This window comes from Coregonus clupeaformis, chromosome 36 (genome assembly GCF_020615455.1).
Source record: "Coregonus clupeaformis isolate EN_2021a chromosome 36, ASM2061545v1, whole genome shotgun sequence".
Lineage (NCBI taxonomy): Eukaryota > Metazoa > Chordata > Actinopteri > Salmoniformes > Salmonidae > Coregonus > Coregonus clupeaformis.
The window spans coordinates 23,852,035-23,872,019 of record NC_059227.1 but is presented as its reverse complement, the minus strand read 5'-3'; the positions used below and the strand labels follow the sequence as shown (position 1 = coordinate 23,872,019).

General features: G+C 43.5%; 1 protein-coding gene across 1 annotated transcript in view; it reads left to right on the top strand.

Moving 5' to 3' along the window:
- The first annotated feature begins 670 nt into the window (after positions 1-670).
- The window catches only part of LOC121552308 (serine/threonine-protein kinase PAK 5-like), a 91,081-nt gene continuing 71,766 nt past the window's right edge, over positions 671-19,985 (top strand). The window contains exon 1 of the mRNA XM_045211322.1: positions 671-873. The gene's annotated coding sequence lies outside the window, so the exon portion shown is untranslated. The remainder of the gene's footprint in view (positions 874-19,985) is intronic.

Genomic DNA, 19,985 nt, shown 5'->3' with positions numbered 1-19,985 from the left:
ATTATAACAACTCGATGTAAAGCCAACCCCATAAACTGTTGGACGCTTGCGTTGCCCCAGTGATTCGCGAGCATACACGTTGCCAGCCGCGCCACATCAACGCCGAACACCATGTGTCGTCACTGGTTCACACTCAAACCCATATACGTCATTGATGGAGAATTTTCGACTTTTTCCCATTTTTGTCAATTTTATTTCCCGTGATGTTGCACATTTTGATTATCCCTCCCACTGGCTGTCGCTTATTCCCATTTTAGCCTATTTGTCCTAGAAGTGTTTTGGAATGGCATGTGAATACCATGAACAGCTGCAACGTTGCATAATCATGTTACCGATTATAGCTCTCAATACATAAACATAAAAAAACGTCGGCTTCATTAGCCTATAGGCCCATAATAATCTGTGTCGCTGTTGCTGCACGTTTCACCTACAGCCCTTCACCGTCATTCAATCATCTCAAATCTAAAGGAGGGCGTTGCATTGACTATATTGCGACCACATCTTACTGTTACACGGAAAACGAAATAATAGCCTAGGCTACATTATTTCTTTTAAATCTAATTTGTACTACCCTCCTAATATTTCGCGGCCGAATCCTCTTCCAACGTTCAACCGCGCGCCACTATAGAAATACAGGTGCTCTAATTTCTGACGATCGCTCCAAACCCACTCCTCTCTTCTCCACAACACCCCGGATGTAAGCCTGCACGCAGCGGTTGCTCCATACAGTACTGTACCGCGCAGCTCAGTAGCACCACAGAGAGACATTAACATGGCGCTGACAGCCACATAACGGTACCCACCATAACAATCATAATAACTAGATCAAATACAGCGGCGGGACATGTGAGCGGGTCAACCTCAAGACAGCAGGTAGGTGCAGTTCTAGTATTCGATAAACGCTCTGCGATGTGCGATTTTGTGAAATATGGTATGCAGAAAACTGCTCTCCTTAATAGCGAAATAAGGGTTAGCTCCGTCCCTCCCATTTAGTAACCTAGGCTTATAGTTCTACAGTTATACACCACGGGCACTGATAGCCATTTGTTCTTCTCTACAAGACAGTAGGGAATAGCCTACATCTGTCGTTGGGAGCGAGCATATGTTATCATGGCTACAGGCTGTAGGGTTGGGTACGTTCGACGACCGCTGTCCTTGGTGTTGAAACGGGGTGCGCACCTCACCGCGAAATGCTGTCTGCATTTTGTAGCCTAAATAGACGATGGTCAGTGGCTGCATATATGGTGAACCATTCAATCAATGGAGTTTTAAGAACACGGATGTTTGTTTGTTGTCAGGGGGTCATATTCTTAAACAGTGTTTGACATTATCCTTGGTGGCAATAAGGATGTTATTTCACCAGACGGGCCGTGTAGGCTGTATGATGATTGTGGTGTTGGAGATGAGATGAGAGTTCAGTAGGCTAGTACAGTAGGCTACAGTAGGCGGTTTGGTTGAACAGATGGTGAGTTCAATGTGTCTCCAGGATTAGAAGGTGTGTAGAGGGAAATTAAAAGTGGTATGCTGCTGGGGTCTAGCTCTTAGCCTAATCCTGCTATAAAGGATAGAAGGCTAATTTACATAGGAACAGAATGTAGCCTATTCCTCGAGTGTCATCGGCACATAATAATGTTGCAAATCAATGACAGGTAGGCCTAAATAATAATAATAATAATAGTAATAATGATAATGTAATTACATTGTAATAGTCCTTTTTATATATTTTACCTCTCCAGTTTTAGTGTGAGGATATTTATGAGTTCCTGCAGCTATTTTGTTGTGACTGTTTTAAACTGATGTCATGTGCCTCATCTTCAGGAGAAGGCATTGATTCAATAACACTACTACCACAGTGGCACCATTCTCTTTCTCTGTCCCCATCCCTGTCCCTGTCCGACTGCCCCCAACACTCAGACAAGGATCCCTATGGCAACTGGGGTAGAGGCCCCAGGCTAGGCTGCTTGCGCCTCGTGGTAATACACTATACAAAAGTATGTTAACAACCCTTCAAATTAGTGGATTCGGCTATTTCTGCCACACCCGTTGCTGACAGGTGTGTAAACCGGAGCACACAGCCATGCAATCTCCATAGACAAACATTGGCAGTAGAATGGCCTTACTGGGGGCCTCCAGAGGCGTGCAGCGGTCTAAGGCACTGCATCGCAGTGCTTGAGGCGTCACTACAGACCTGGGTTCGATCCCAGGCTGTGTCACAACCGGCCGTGACCGGGAGTCCCATAGGGCGGTGCACAGTTGGCCCAGCGTCATCCGGGTTAGGGGAGGGTTTGGCCTCCTTACTTGGCTCATCGCGTTCTAGCGACTCCTTGTGGATGGCCGGGCACCTGAAGGTTGACTTCGGTCATCAGTTGAACAGTGTTTCCTCCGACACATTGGTGCAGCTGGCTTCCGGGTTAAGCGGGCGGGTGTTAAGAAGCCCGGTTTGGCGGGTCATGTTTCGGAGGACGCATGACTCAACCTTCGCCTCTCCTGCCCATTGGGGAGTTGCAGCGATGAGACAAGATCGAATTTGGGCAGAAAAAAGGGGGTAAAAAAATAAATAAAAATAAAAATAGAATTGCCTTACTGAAGAACTCAGTGACTTTCAACGTGGCACCGTCATAGGATGCCACGTTTCCAACAAGTCAGTTCGTAAAATATCTGCCCTGCTAGAGCTGCCCCAGTCAACAGTAAGTGCTGTTATTGTGAAGTGGAAACGTCTAGGAGCAACAACGGCTCAGCCGCGAAGTGGTAGGTCTCACAAGCTCACAGAACAGAACCGCTGAATCGCGTAGCGTGTACAAATTGTCCTTCTTTGGTTGCAACACTCACTACCGAGTTCCAAACTGCCTCTGGAAGCAATGTCAGCACAAGAACTGTCAGTTGGGAGCTTCATGAAATGGGTTTCCATGGCTGAGCAGCCACACACAAGCCTAAGATCACCATGCACAATGCCAAGCGTCGGCTGGAGTATCTTTGGACTCTGGAGCAGTGGAAACGCGTTCTCTGGAGTGATGAATCATGCTTCACCCTCTGGCAGTCTGATGGACGAATCTGGGTTTGGCGAATACCAGGAGAATGCTACCTGCCCCAATGCGTAGTGCCAACTGTAAAGTTTGGTGGAGGAGGAATAATGGTCTGGCGCTGTTTTTCATGGTTCGGGCTAGGCCCCTTAGTTCCAGTGAAGGGAAATCTTAACGCTACAGTATACAATGATGTTCTAGACGATTCTATGCTTCCGACTTTGTGGCAACAGTTTGGTGAAGGCCCTTTCCTGGTTCAGCATGACAATGCCCCCGTGCACAAAGCGAGGTCCATACAGAAATTGTTTGTCGAGATCGGTGTGGAAGAACTTGACTGGCCTGCACAAAGGCCTGACCTCAACCCCATCGAACACCTTTAGGATGAATTGGAACGCCGACTGCGAGCCAGGCCTAATCGCTCAACATCAGTGCCCAACCTCACTAATGCTCTTGTGGCTGAATGGAAGCAAGTCCCCGCAGCAATGTTCCAACATCTAGTGGAAGGCCTTCCCAGAAGAGTGGAGGCTGTTATAGCAGCAAATGGGGGACCAACTCCATATTAATGCCCATGATTTTGGAATGAGATGTTCGATAAGCAGGTGTCCACATACTTTTGGTCATGTAGTGTAATATAATACACACACGCGCACACACAGTCGCTGGTTATCCGGTCGCTAATGTATTCAGCAGCGAGCACAACAGCTTTGCATAATGATCAAAGCTAGAGGGTGCTCCGCATGCAGTAGCCCTAATAATAACCTTTGAAGTTATCAGAACATTAATTCCACTAATATTAGACTCTAATGCTAGAACAGAGTAGACATGGGCCTCTAATATAGACCTGTTTATGTGTGTCTTGTAGTATTGGTATAGGGGCTTGGAGAATGAATGACATTGGTAAGGAATGCATGACACATGAATTGCTATATTTGGCCTGTGGCTATACTAGGCTATCATGGTGTGTGCATGCCTTAAGGATGTGTCGCTGATATATTCATGGGCTTCACATTGTGAGAGGCCACTTATCTAGTCACATCTTTCACACTGACTTTGTATGTCTTTAACATCTCTATCACTGTTGATACAGTAGGAGGGGAGATAACAGTGTTGTTTCATATGTAGTAATCGTTGGAATCTTTTTTGAATGGTTAGATGTGTGTGTGTGTGTGTGTGTGTGTGTGTATGTGTACGCCTCTGTAAGACTGGAAGTTTGAACCCAGTGTGTCTGGGAGACTTACAGAGATCGATTCTGATGATGGAGGGAAAGATTGGAGGAGCGTGTAAATGAACTAGACCCAGATAGAGGAGAGGAGAGGAGGAGGAGAGGAGAGGGAGAGAGAGGAGGATGACAGGATGAGAAGATGAGCAGAGAGGCCTGTCTGGAGAGGAGAGAGGACAGCGTGAGTGTGACAGACACGTCTTCATAGGTCACAGATTTGCATATCTGTGTTTCACTGTGCTTGTGTTTTTTCAGCATGACCCGCTGTGTGTGTGTGTGTGTGTGGTGTGTGTGTGCATGTATGTGTCATGACTCGGTATTTGTGTGTGTGTCATGACTCGGTGTGTGGGTGTTGGTGTGGGTGTGTGGCATGACTCTGTGTGTGTGTGTGTTCTGCATGACTCGGGGGGGCTGTAGCAATGCAAATGTCACGTGGGGTTGGATCATGTCTGTCCCTCTACCCAGCCAGCCAGCCGGAGAAGAGCTCCACTCCACAATAACCTAGTTATTCCCTCCCTCTAGACATTCATTTACGGTCAAATTTGCATTCCCCCCCCACCCTACGGGTAAGATTATAATTGGGGGAGGGTAAACTGATCCTATATCTGTGCAGACAGACAACTTCTACTTTGATTCAACACTACTGTATGTGTGACAGAGAAGACTATTCTCTCTGTAGCTCCAATGGCTAAGTCGGGGGGTTGCATTGAGATCAGAGTGCACTGATGAGAGGTAGTGTGTGTGTTTATGTGTTTGAGTGCAAGATAAAAGCTGTAGAGAGAAAGAGCAAGTGTGTGTGTGTTTGTGTGTGTGTGTGTGTATCTGCCAGTGGGCTGGGTGTTGGGGGCTTAGCATCAGAGGGCAGTGATGAGAGGGCTATTGGACCCTGAATTCCAAGGGATGCCCTCAGGCTATTCTGCTGCTGCCCTGAACTGGCATTACTGCTCTGCAACTCACTGCCTGTCCTAGGGAATTACTGTTTCAGAGTGTGTGTGTGTGTATGTATGTATGTGTGTGTGTGTGTGTGTGCGTGTGCATGTGCGGTAGAGAAAGAGAGACAGTGTGTTTGCGTGTGCATGTGTTTGTGTGTGTGTGTGTAGGGTAGGCCTTACTCAACCTTACTCAATCACTAAACCGTCTGATGACGTGCGAGTGAGTAAGTGTCAAATCAAATCAAATCAAACGTTATTTGTCACATGCGCCGAATACAACAGGTGTAGACCTTACAGTGAAATGCTTACTTACAAGCCCTTAACCAACAAGAAATAAAAGTAACAAATAATTAAAGAGCAGCAGTAAAATAACAATAGCGAGGCTATATACAGGGGGTACCGTTACAGAGTCAATGTGCAGGGGCACTGGTTAATTCCAGCATAATTTAGCGTAATTCCAGTGTAATCGCTATTAAAGTGATAGCTGTTTAGAATGGGCAGGTTTAAAAAGACAATTGGTCTGGATGTTGTGTCTCGCCTCTGCAGTACTCCATACTAGTTACATAGGAAGTCCAGTGAAGCACTAAACTGACCGCTGCCTTGTGATTTCATCAATCAGAACACCTATTTTTGCCATCTACAGTAAGAACACCTGCTGGGAAAGCCATTCAGGGATTTAAAAGATCCAGGCCAGTATTCACAAAGCGTACGAGTAAGAGTGCTGATCTAGGATACATTTTGCCTTTTAAATCATGCAATTCTACTCATTTTGCCATGGGGCAGAGATAAAAAAATAATCAGTTTTAAAGCTAATATCCTGCAATTCTACATATTTTGTAATGACTTATGTCATGTAAAAATAGTTAGCTGACATGGCTAATTGAGTGACTGACATAAGAAGAAAATAACTGCTGATGCACAACCAAATTTCGAAATTGCACACGGTGTATTCTACTATTCTCAATAGTAAGTTGAGAACCCGACTGATTACCACTCATTACCTGTATTAACAGCACCTGTTTGAACTCGTTACCTGTATAAAAGACACCTGTCCACACACTCAATCAAACAAACTCCAACCTCTCCACAATGGCCAAGACCAGAGAGCTGTGTAAGGACATCAGGGATAAAATTGTAGACCTGTACAAGGCTGGGATGGGCTACAGGACAATAAGCAAGCAGCTTGGTGAGAAGGCAACAACTGTTGGTGCAATTATTAGAAAATGGAAGAAGTTCAAGATGACGGTCAATCACCCTCGGTCTGGGGCTCCATGCAAGATCTCACCTTGTGGGGCATCAATGATCATGAGGAAGGTGAGGGATCAGCCCATAACTACACGGCAGGACCTGGTCAATGACCTGAAGAGAGCTGGGACCACAGTCTCAAAGAAAACCATTAGTAAAACACTACGCCGTCATGGATTAAAATCCTGCAGCGCAGGCAAGGTCCCCCTGCTCAAGCCAGCACATGTCCAGGCCCGTCTGAAGTTTGCCAATGACCATCTGGATGATCCAGAGGAGGAATGGGAGAAGGTCATGTGGTCTGATGAGACAAAAATATAGCTTTTTGGTCTAAACTCCACTTGCCGTGTTTGGAGGAAGAAGAAGGATGAGTACAACCCCAAGAACACCATCCCAACCGTGAAGCATGGAGGTGGAATCATCATTCTTTGGGGATGCTTTTCTGCAAAGGGGACAGGACGACTGCACCGTATTGAGGGGAGGATGGATGGGGCCATGTATCGCGAGATCTTGGCCAACAACCTCCTTCCCTCAGTAAGAACATTGAAGATGGGTCGTGGCTGGGTCTTCCAGCATGACAACGACCCGAAACACACAGCCAGGGCAACTAAGGAGTGGCTCCGTAAGAAGCATCTCAAGGTCCTGGAGTGGCCTAGCCAGTCTCCAGACCTGAACCCAATAGAAAATCTTTGGAGGGAGCTGAAAGTCCGTATTGCCCATCGACAGCCCCGAAACCTGAAGGATCTGGAGAAGGTCCCTGCTGCACTGCAAAATCCCTGCTGCAGTGTGTGCAAACCTGGTCAAGACCTACAGGAAACATATGATATCTGTAATTGCAAACAAAGGTTTCTGTACCAAATATTAAGTTCTGCTTTTCTGATGTATCAAATACTTATGTCATGCAATAAAATGCAAATTAATTACTTAAAAATCATACAATGTGATTTTCTGGATTTTTGTTTTAGATTCCGTCTCTCACAGTTGAAGTGTACCTATGATAAAAATTACAGACCTCTACATGCTTTGTAAGTAGTAAAACCTGCAAAATTGGCAGTGTATCAAATACTTGTTCTCCCCACTGTATATTTAGACCTGTTGTGACATATATTGCATTATTTTATGGCTGGTTATGACACCTATGTAAGAGTGTCAAAACCCACAAAACCTACCACACAAGGCAAAACATTCCATTACACCATAGCCTACTTGTCAACAGTATGTTTATGTTATATAACATTTTCTGAAATTTACCATATTCAATTATCATTGTAATTGCACACAAATTGATGTCAGACATGCACCTACCCCAATGCTCTGTTGCTGATGACTGGGATGAATGCAGGAGCAGATTTCAGGAGCAGGACAAGACACACTCTTTTTGACTGATGACTGACATAAGGGCTTCTTGACAGTGTCATAAAGTGTATTTTCTTAGTCCAAGTAAAGTGACACAGGAGGGTCATAATGCTTCTTGACAGTGTCATAAAGTGCATTGTCTTAGTCCAAGTAAAGTGACAAAGGATGGTCATAATGCTTCATGACAGTGTCATAAAGTGTATGTTCTGCTAGTTATTTAAAATATGATGAAAAAAAACATGACTGTGAACAGAATTCATTACAACAACAACAACAAAGGACTTAAGAAACAAACATTCAAACGAAAATAAACTTCTTGGCAGGGAAAAAAAACATTTGAATAAATGTGGGTTTTGATAAAAAAATTACTCAATATACAGGTGTAAATATATGGGTCATGACAGTGTTATGACCATATTATGACAGGTTATGACAATTTATGCCAGCTGTTATGACATATCATGACATGGTTATGACCATGTCATAACATGTTATGATGCTGGGTGTCAAGTAAGGTGTTAACAAAAAAGGTATATATACACTGGGTTCAAAGGCACTTAAATGTTTTGTCTTGCCCATTCACCCTCTGAATGGCACACATACACAATGTATGTCAATTGTCTCAAGGATAAAAAATCCTTCTTTAACCTGTCTCCTCCCCTTCATCTACACTGATTGAAGTGGATTTAACAAGTGACATCAATAAGGGATCATTGCTTTCACCTGGATTCACCTGGTCAATCTATGTTATGGAAAGGGCAGGTGTTCTTAATGTTTTTTATTCTCAGTGTATATATGACTGTAAGTCGCTTTGGATAAAAGCGTCTGCTAAATGGCATATTATATTATTATTATTATTATATATATATTATTTTGGTCGGGGGCCCCCTAGGGGCCGGGTGCCCTAAGCGACCGATTGTGTTGCTTATGCCTGAAACCGGCCCTGCACAAGCGTACAATAGCTCCCTGAACCACCTCCGCTACACAGTCAAGACACATCTTGACTGCACTCTGGTCATGAAGGCCTTATTATACATATTTCCCATTTAACTCTGTTCTTTAAATGAACTTTAAGCGTACTCCTCACGTAGCATTAGAATAGGATCATAAAGGATCATACGCCGAGCCTCATACACATCTAAATGCCAGGAGGTCTGCACAAGGCTATTGTATGACATGCCTGTGCATTCCTACAGCGTAATTAGAGGTCTCTATTGTTCACCTCTGGGAGACTTCTCTACCTTTCCTCTTCATACCTAATATACCTCAGGCAAGCAGATGGTACCATAGACTTCTTAACAAGCTATAACTGCTGCCGCAAAACACCATCCTGGATGAATAGCAGTAATATTTAGCATTCCATGATGGAGATATTGCTTTGCCACAGAACACATCTCTCTTATTCTCTCTCATTCTTTCTCCCCCTCTATCTCTCTTTACCCACCCATCTCTCTCTCTCTCTCTCTCTCTCTCTCTCTCTCTCTCTCTCTCTCTCTCTCTCTCTCTCTCTCTCTCCATTGATTTTTAATGAATACATTAACACTGAGTGAATTATCATCTCGCCTAGTTTAATACAGTGCGATGTCGTTGTTTGAGATGCACTGTGTTGTAGGCCCTACTTACGGAAAAAAAATCCAGCAAATCACATTGTAGGATTTTTTATGAATTTATTTGCAAATTATGGTGGAAAATAAGTATTTGGTCACCTACAAACAAGCAAGATTTCTGGCTCTCACAGACCTGTAACTTCTTCTTTAAGAGGCTCCTCTGTCCTCCACTCGTTACCTGTATTAATGACACCTGTTTGAACTTGTTATCAGTATAAAAGACACCTGTCCACAACCTCAAACAGTCACACTCCAAACTCCACTATGGCCAAGACCAAAGAGCTGTCAAAGGACACCAGAAACAAAATTGTAGACCTGCACCAGGCTGGGAAGACTGAATCTGCAATAGGTAAGCAGCTTGGTTTGAAGAAATCAACTGTGGGAGCAATTATTAGGAAATGGAAGACATACAAGACCACTGATAATCTCCCTCGATCTGGGGCTCCACGCAAGATCTCACCCCGGTGGGGTCAAAATGATCACAAGAACGGTGAGCAAAAATCCCAGAACCACACGGGGGGACCTAGTGAATGACCTGCAGAGAGCTGGGACCAAAGTAACAAAGCCTACCATCAGTAACACACTACGCCGCCAGGGACTCAAATCCTGCAGTGCCAGACGTGTCCCCCTGCTTAAGCCAGTACGTGTCCAGGCCCATCTGAAGTTTGCTAGTGTGCATTTGGATGATCCAGAAGAGGATTGGGAGAATGTAATATGGTCAGATGAAACCAAAATAGAACTTTTTGGTAAAAACTCAACTCGTCGTGTTTGGAGGATGTAGTGTATTAGGATTATGTCTTTGTTAATGGTTTTTCATGAAGAAATGGAATGTTGTTTATGTTAGTTCAAAAGTAGCCAGTTGTAGGGTGACGCCCCAGGGGAGACAGGTGATTGGACAGCAGAGGGAGCAACCCATATTTTTACATTGTTTATAAGTATATGCTGGAGGCACGGGGTGTTAGAAACAGACAGATTAGTTTGGGACACTGTTTCTCCAGACACTGCGGGTCTGTAAACTTATGCTGACATCTTGTGATATGAATAAAACTTCTGATCAAAGTGCAGTCTAAGCGGACTCTTTGTTTGACAGCAATAACCACCAGCATCCCACTTCTGACACAATAGACGACAAGGACAAAGAATGCTGAGTTGCATCCAAAGAACACCATACCTACTGTGAAGCATGGGGGTGGAAACATCATGCTTTGGGGCTGTTTTTCTGCAAAGGGACCAGGACGACTGATCCGTGTAAAGGAAAGAATGAATGGGGCCATGTATCGTGAGATTTTGAGTGAAAACCTCCTTCCATCAGCAAGGGCATTGAAGATGAAACGTGGCTGGGTCTTTCAGCATGACAATGATCCCAAACACTCCGCCCGGGCAACGAAGGAGTGGCTTCGTAAGAAGCATTTCAAGGTCCTGGAGTGGCCTAGCCAGTCTCCAGATCTCAACCCCATAGAAAATCTTTGGAGGGAGTTGAAAGTCTGTGTTGCCCAGCGACAGCCCCAAAACATCACTGCTCTAGAGGAGATCTGCATGGAGGAATGGGCCAAAATACCAGCAACAGTGTGTGAAAACCTTGTGAAGACTTACAGAAAACGTTTGACCTGTGTCATTGCCAACAAAGGGTATATAACAAAGTATTGAGAAACTTTTGTTATTGACCAAATACTTATTTTCCACCATAATTTGCAAATAAATTCATAAAAAATCCTACAATGTGATTTTCTGGATTTTTTTTCTCATTTTGTCTGTCATAGTTGACGTGTACCTATGATGAAAATTACAGGCCTCTCTCATCTTTTTAAGTGGGAGAACTTGCACAATTGGTGGCTGACTAAATACTATTTTTCCCCACTGTACAATACAAACTGAACTCCATGAGCGTTTACAACAAAATAAAAACAAAGATGTGCTGCGATCTTGAAGATTTAAAGTGACTCATTGAAATTATATGACCCAGGCTGTGACAGTAGTATTTAAAGCCAACCATATCCCTTACCCTGACCCCACTGACAACCCCACAGCCCCTGTCACACTGCACTCATCCTCTTAGGAAACATCTGGTTGGTGCTAATGTTACAGAAACACTAGGCTTCATGAAAAGCAACACATTTTTTTCAAAATAGCATCCAAAACATTGGCAGCATCTCATAACTATAGGCTACATGTCAGCATCCCAAACATTGGAACCATCTCAAAATTACAGGCTAGTTGGCTACGTGTCGTCCGACATATGCAAGAGCCTAGAATTCCAATTATATATGAGACATTAATTAGTAAAAATCAATCTGGTCAGCATGACACAAGACAGATAGCCTTCAGTATGCTAAGCTAATTATACTGAATGGAATGGATGGCTTTCTGGTTTGATGTAGTTAGTTATACAATGATACATGCATTGATTTATGCATGCTATGATTAACATGTTATATGATATTTTCAACAGGGTCTTCATTCCGAGTCTGAATAGAATTGATAGTATTCTATTCTATAATCAATCATTATGCAATCACCAGCAAAATAGGGATGTTGTTCAAATGTCAGCTGACGTGCGATTATAAAGAAAGATTGTTAACAAAGAACAATACACAGAGATTAGAGAGGCTTTAGCAGACAGACCCTGACATCAGGATATAGCATGACAATCCTAGAGATCCTTCCCACGTCAACCTTGAGGAGACTTTGCTGTGGATTAAGCAACTCGCATGCCCCGCCCACCTGAGGATCTGTCTTATTCAGCCATCTATTTCCTGTGTTTGAAGGATTCAAAATCCACTTGTCACTTAAATCTTGCTGAGTTGATTGCTTTCATTTGACTCCTGCAACAATTTCATACTCTTGCTTGTGCCTTACGTTTTTTCCGGAAATGTTTGTAATGACCTGTCAAACATACCCCAGTAATGGCTGGGGTGTGTTTGACAGGAATACATTGTCTTTCTGTTGCGTCTATAAGAACGCTGAAGCTTTGTCTGGGATTTAACGCATCATCTCGACACTGACATCACAAGAAAAAAAAGAAAGATAACTTTATTTTGATGGGTGTTCATTTTATTTGTTGAATTGACAAAAGTAATAATTTAATACAGTTGAAATGTTTACAAATTAGATTAGCTGAAATGAAAGCAACTTCTGAAAATGAACACTTGGATTATAGTGGTATTATGTCTGATCTCGCAAATAATCTAGAGTATGTATAGATATATATAATCTAGAGCCAAGTGTGTTTTTAATCCGAGGGTATCCTGCTATTGACACGCTTGTTGAATTATGCAACAGAACGTGACAACAATGAGGCAGTCTAGACTGCACAGGTAAGTGCAGTAAGGACTAGACAGAGCACGTTTTTTGGTGGTTGCAGCCCTGTTCCACCCCTTTATGTTAATGTTTTCATATTTGCAAATACACCCAACAAATGAGGCACATATAATTTTCTTTATTTTAACACAAAATATATTTAAAAAAAATACCTGATACCATTAGAAAATGAATGAGTGCATTCTAATAAATTGAATACTTGAATTCCCACCAAAATCCCTGAACTCCATTCATTAGTTGTCCATGCCAGTAAAATGTTTTATGTGCTATAATTCAGTCAATATCTGATGGATTGTAAAAAAATCTAAAAGCTTGGAGTATCTTCATCCATTAACCAACTGTTGCATTTATTATATAGAATTGTTTTAAAAACCTTTTAACAGTTTTGATGACCGTTGCTAATGGATTCAGAGTATAGGCTTAGTCCAGTCCTGTTGTTGGCTGATGTCTTGGTTCTAGGTTTGAGGTCTGGTGTTAGCTGGTGTTGGGATCTATTGGTTCTAGGTATGAGGTCTGGTGTTGGCTGGTGTTGGAATCTCTTGGTTCTAGGTATGAGGTCTGGTGTTAGCTGGTGTTGGGATCTATTGGTTCTAGGTATGAGGTCTGGTGTTGGCTGGTGTTGGAATCTCTTGGTTCTAGGTATGAGATCTGGTGTTAGCTGGTGTTGGGATCTATTGGTTCTAGGTATGAGGTCTGGTGTTAGCTGGTGTTGGGATCTCTTGGTTCTAGGTTTGGATCTGTTGTTGACTGGTGTTGGGATCCAGAGCCGGCTCTATGGGGTGGCAAATCCAGGCATGGACCCCCCAGATAAAATGTGTACATTTAGCCAGGAAGGAGAATGGAAACTTCACATGAGGTTCAACACAGCATGGAGGAGGCTGCAACTCGTCTAAATGGTAACCTTTATGGCCCTGGCCGCCGTGTCAGAATGATTAATTCATTGGTTTTCCTTCATGTAAGCCTATTGGTTGTTTGGCAGATTTTTGAATGTAATTGGCTGGTGTTGGGATCTCTTGGTTCTAGGTTTGGTGTCTGGTGTTGGGATCTCCTTGTTATGAGGAAGGTTGGGACTCTCTATCTGGTATCTCTGGTCTCAGAACATTGGCTACTATTATTGTGGGTCTCCCGATATACAGTATATCCTAAGATTTGTAGACCGCTGGTTTATGGGGTCCTATTTTAGGTTTAGTCACTGGTGATTTTTGGGGACATCAGTGTTTAGTGCTAGCTGTGTCATCATAGCATTAGGTTAGCTGAAGGTTATCACTTCAAGTATGTCACTACTAGTGTTAGTGGACTCAAGACATGAAGATAGGATGACTTGCATTTGTTAGCATACCAATGACACTGTCTTTCATAACACTTTATTGAGACCAAGGAACTCCTCCTCTATAACACCGTCCTCTCTGCTCTCTCTTTCCTCTTTCCTCTATCTCCTCTCTCTGCTCGCTCTCTGCCCTCTATCCTTTTGTCTCTCCTCTTCCCGTGCTCGCTCTCTCTATCGCTCGCTCTCCCTCTCCCCTCTCTCTCTGTGCTCTGAGGGTATGAAAGATGCTGCAGCCTCTCCTTCAGCTACAGCATCCCTCACATGGAGCTCTAGCTGGTCTAAATGTAGGGTGGTCTGTCCTCCTAACCATAGATGACCTTCTGTGATGTGATGTATTAGAATGTGTGTGTGTGTGTGTGTGTGTGTGTGTGTGTGTGTGTGGAGGGGGTTCTTTAGATGGACAGGATAGGAGAGGGTTAATGAGATAATGATGGACATTTAAAATGGGGTCAATAGCTACTGAAGACACATGGGAAGGGAGCTGTACTGTAGTTAACATGTTTATTTGTCTACCACACACACACAGATACACACCCTGGTTCTCTAGAGATGCATGTACAAGCAAAACATTTTGCAAAACAAGCACCACTACTGTGCATACTTGCCAGGAAGTCAGTTTATTCTGAGCAGCTCAGAAACACACACACACACACACACACACACACACACGCACGCACGCACGCACGCACGCACGCACACACGCACACACGCACACACACACACACACACACACACACACACACACACACACACACACACACACACACACACACACACACACACACACACACACACTGGCAGGCCTCTAATGACGTGGTGTATGGCTGAGAGTACAGATGCGCTGACTGAATAGATTAAAGCATTCATCCAATGACACAGCTGTGCTCTCTTTGATGCAAAGGCATGAAACTGCATGAAATTACTACAAAAGAGGGAAGCTGAGTCTTTAGAGTGAGTCTTTAGAGTGTGTGCGTTTGTGTGTGTGTGTGCGCACGCATGTGTGTGTTTGTGTGTGTGTGTGTTACTTTATCCCACTCTTGCTTACAATGAGACTGCTGTTCAAAGGACTTGGACTTACCGATGCATGACTAAAGCAAGGCATGAACCCACAGCCACAGGGCAGTGTGTTAGAATTTACTTCGCAGCTATTTGCCAAAGGCCAAAGCAATTGGTTATTAGAGTAGTGCTGTAAATGCAGCGCTTTTATTGCCATGGCTGTCTGGTGGGAAGGGATGGATGGGGATGGGACGGCCACGCCACAAATCATGTCAGGTTCCCTGTTGCTCCAGACCAGAGTACACTGTCATCTGCCTTGTTACTGTAGATCGATGCTGTAATTCAGACCTAATGTCCCTAGTTGATGATGTCACTATTTCAGGTATTACATGCTGGCTTCTAGCCCACTGTGAATAGGGAGAAGTTGTTACTAGATGCTAATCCTCCCCTTCTCCCCACCATAATGTATTGTGCTCTATAACGTGTTAATAAACTAAAGTTATAAGTTGCTCCATCTCTACATCACTGTACCACCTATGATTCTCAGTTGGCCTATAAACTCTTAGCTGCGCTAAATGTTTTGCATATAGATTGTCTTGCTGTATGTATACCACTGGGATAGTGATGTAGCCTCTCTCTCTCTCTCTCTCTCTCTCTCTCTCTCTCTCTCTCTCTCTCTCTCTCTCTCTCTCTCTCTCTCTCTCTCTCTCTCTCTCTCTCTCTCTCTCTCTCTCTCTCTCTCTCTCTCTCTCTCTCTCTCTCTCTCTCAGCGTTATGCAGCAGCAGAATCCACAGGGCTGGGAGTATACAGCTCCACAGTCCTAATTAAAGCTAATTTAACACGTATGAGTGTGAGCGCACTTCTCTCTGTGTGTGTGTGTGTGTAGGATTAAAGGCAACATCCTACAGTGCTATAGAACACAGGAGGATGCTAAAATATGTGATGAGCATTGTGTATGCTTCATTTGTTGTGAAAGCAATGGCAAATGGCAAAACAAAATAGTGGATTTTTATGTACAGAAACGGTATGTGGCATAACATTTCTATCCTTTTGATAAAGGCAATAATCTTTTGGGATTGTTATACACAGTAAGCTGTATTGTTTAAAGAAACAAAATACATAATCACTTTATGCTTTTTCCTGCCAGATCAGGAAGCATATTTCTGGTGCATTATTTTCTCAGCCTGGTCACTAGAAACAGCCGTCGATTTCGGACATTTGAATATATGCCTTCCTTGGCGTATCCCATGTTCTACCCTCCTCAAGAGGCCTGATGAAATGTTTACGATTGTAGAGGCCAAAATATTGAGAGGTAGGAAATGTTGTCTACCAAAACTCTACTGTTCTACAAACGTTAGTACCTGTAAATGAGTCTAACACAGTGGTGTATTCATGTCAACAAAAATCATGACTGGTAAGAAGAGTGAATTTGGTCTGCACTCAGACCTCCCAACAGTCAGAACTCTTTCCATGGAGAACCCAGAATATAACTCTGATACTGAGGAACACTTTCATTTCTGTTTGCAATCCCCCAATAACCTATATAAAACCCCATAAGCATATATGACCTGGGTTCAAATACTTTTTTGAAATCATTTCAAATACTTTAGCTGGGCTTGATTGAGCTTGCCTGGTGCAGTGGAACCAATAGAACAATTACAAAGCTGTAAAACCCACACATCTGGCCTCTTGAGTGGCGCAGCGGTCACTACAGACCTGGGTTCGATCCCATAGGGCGGCGCACAATTAGCCCAGCGTTGTCCGGGTTAGGGGAGGGTTTGGCCGGGGGGGCTTTACTTTACTCATTGTGCTCTAGCGACTCCTTGTGGCGGGCCGGGCGCCTGCAGGCTGACCTCGGTCGTCAGTTGAACTGTGTTTTCTCCGACACATTGGTGCCGCTGGCTTCCGGGTTAAGCGGGTGGGTGTTAAGAAGCCCGGTTTGGCAGGTCATGTTTCAGAGGACGCATGACTCGACCTTCGCCTCCTGAGCCCGTTTGGGAGTTGCAGCGATGAGACAAGATCGAAATTGGGGTGATTTTTTAAAATAGTAGTAGTAATAATAATAATAATAATAATAAATATATATACAGTTGAAGTCGGAAGTTTACATACACTTAGGTTGGAGTCATTAAAACTCGTTTTTCAACCACTGCGCAAATTTCTTGTTAACAAACTATAGTTTTGGCAAGTCTACTTTGTGCATGACACATTTTTCCAACAATTGATTACAGACAGATTATTTCACTTATAATTCACTGTATCACAATTCCAGTGGGTCAGAAGTTTATATACAGTAAGTTGACTGTGCCTTTAAACAGCTTGGAAAATTCCAGAAAATGATGTCATGGCTTTAGAAGCTTCTGATAGGCTAATTGACATCATTTGAGTCAATTGGAGGTGTACCTGTGGATGTATTTTAAGGCCTACCTTCAAACTCAGTGCCTCTTTGCTTGACATCATGGGAAAATCAAAAGAAATCAGCCAACACCTCAGAAAGAAAATGGTAGACCTCCACAAGTCTGGTTCATCCTTGGGAGCAATTTCCAAACGCCTGAAGGTACCACGTTCATCTGTACAAACAATAGTACGCAAGTATAAACACCATGGGACCACGCAGCCGTCATACCGCTCAGGAAGGAGACACGTTCTGTCTCCTAGAGATTAACGTACTGCGAAAAGTGCAAATCAATCCCAGAACAACAGCAAAGGACCTTGTGAAGATGCTGGAGGAAACGGGTACAAAAGTATCTATATCCACAGTAAAACGAGTCCTATATCGACATAACCTGAAAGGCCGCTCAGCAAGGAAGAAGCCACTGCTCCAAAACCGCCATAAAAAAGCCAGTCTACGGTTTGCAACTGCACATGGGGACAAAGATCGTACTTTTTGGAGAAATGTCCTCTGGTCTGATGAAACAAAAATATAACTGTTTGGCCATAATGACCATCGTTATGTTTAGAGGAAAAAGGGGGTCGCTTGCAAGCCGAAGAACACTATCCCAACCGTGAAGCACGACGGTGGAAGCATCATGCTGTGGGGGTGCTTTGCTGCAGGAGGGACTGGTGCACTTCACAAAATAGATGGCATCATGAGGAAGAAAAATGATGTGGATATATTGAAGCAACATCTCAAGATATCAGTCAGGAAGTTAAAGCTTGGTCGCAAATGGGTCTTCCAAATGGACAATGACCCCAAGCATACTTCCAAAGATGTGGCAAAATGGCTTAAGGACAACAAAGTCAAGGTATTGGAGTGGCCATCACAAAGCCCTGACCTCAATCCTATAGAAAATGTGTGGGCAGAACTGAAAAAGTGTGTGCGAGCAAGGAGGCCTACAAACCTGACTCAGTTACACCAGCTCTGTCAGGAGGAATGGGCCAAAATTCACCCTTATTGTGGGAAGCTTGTGGAAGGCTACCTGAAACGTTTGACCCAAGTTAAACAATTTAAAGGCAATGCTACCAAATACTAATTGAGTGTATGTAAACTTCTGACCCACTGGGAATGTGATTAAAGAAATAAAAGCTTAAATAAATCATTCTCTCTACTATTATTCTGACATTTCACATTAAATAAAGTGGTGATCCTAACTGACCTAAGACAGGGAATTGTTACTAGGATTAAATGTCAGGAATTGTGAAAAACTGAGTTTAAATGTATTTAGCTAAGGTGTATGTAAACTTCCAACTTAAACTGTATATATAAACACCCATCTGGCACTTCAGGCAGACTAAAGCAAAGACTAAAAGTATTAAAATATTTCAAATAGTATTTGAACCCAGGTCTGCAGTGCATTATGAAAAAGGCAGTCTGTGTGTGTGTGTTATGAATGATTCCACTGTGGATAGGCCTATTCCTTTGTCTTCCTGTTATCCTTGTGAGCCACCTCATTTCTCCTTTGCTGATATATGTGTCACCACGTACTGCTTTGTAATTTTGCCATCTACATAAGTGGACCGACCGTGTGTGTGTGTGTGTGCGTGTGTGTGCGTCGGTGTGTTTGTGTGTGTGTCTGTGCGTTCGTGCGTGTGGACGTGTGTGTGTGTCTGTTTTGTAAATAGGTAATGGTTCCTAGGAGTGATGATTACAGTGGCTCTTATGGTTAACAACCAAGCAAGGTTGTTATGGGTGTTAATGCTCTTGTCTCATCAGTCTCCAATGTGTGTGTGTATGTGTGTGTATGTGTGTGTATGTGTGTATGAGATATGTGTGTATTTATGCGTGTAAGCGATGTAGGCCATGCGCTGTGAGGCGAATGCAAGTTGACGAGCGTCTCTTCAGCCGACCTAGCCAAGCAGATGGGGAAGGCTTTACAGTATGTCATTAAATTATGGTGTAAATAGCAGGATGCACTGGGTAAGAAACAGAAAGAAGGAGAGATGGAGAAGGTGGAGGAGAGGAGAGAAGAAGGGATAGAGAAAGAGAGTGGGAGGGGGCAAGCAGGAGAGAGCAGAGGCCTGGCATTGCTAATTCGTCCAAAGTGAGACTGTGTGGCCTGTCTGGGGGTCACACACACACACACACACACCCACACACCCCTAATCCTGCTCCACTTCCTTATCACAGCCATCAGTGGGTGAAGTCATGTGTACCGGTATGAGTCTCTACGAGTCTTTCTGCAGCCAGATCAGATCCGCTGATGAGAGCTTCTCTACTGGACATCCAGGATGAACTCACTCACTATCAGCCCATTGCCACACACCCACTGATCACCCATTGAAAATCAGACATTGATGTTTTAAAAAACAATGGGTATTTATTTTCTATGTCGTTTCAGATTTCTGTATGATATTCCTGATGCATGTTTGAAAGAACTCTTATCCCATCAGTCTGGTTTTGGGGTTACTAGTGCTTTACCAATGACCCACTACGAGCCCCTATGAGCCATGATGGGAAGACTCAGTGAAAATAGGTCAGCAGATGTAAAGCTACATATACTAGAGCTGAAGCCTGAAGCCTGGTCAAG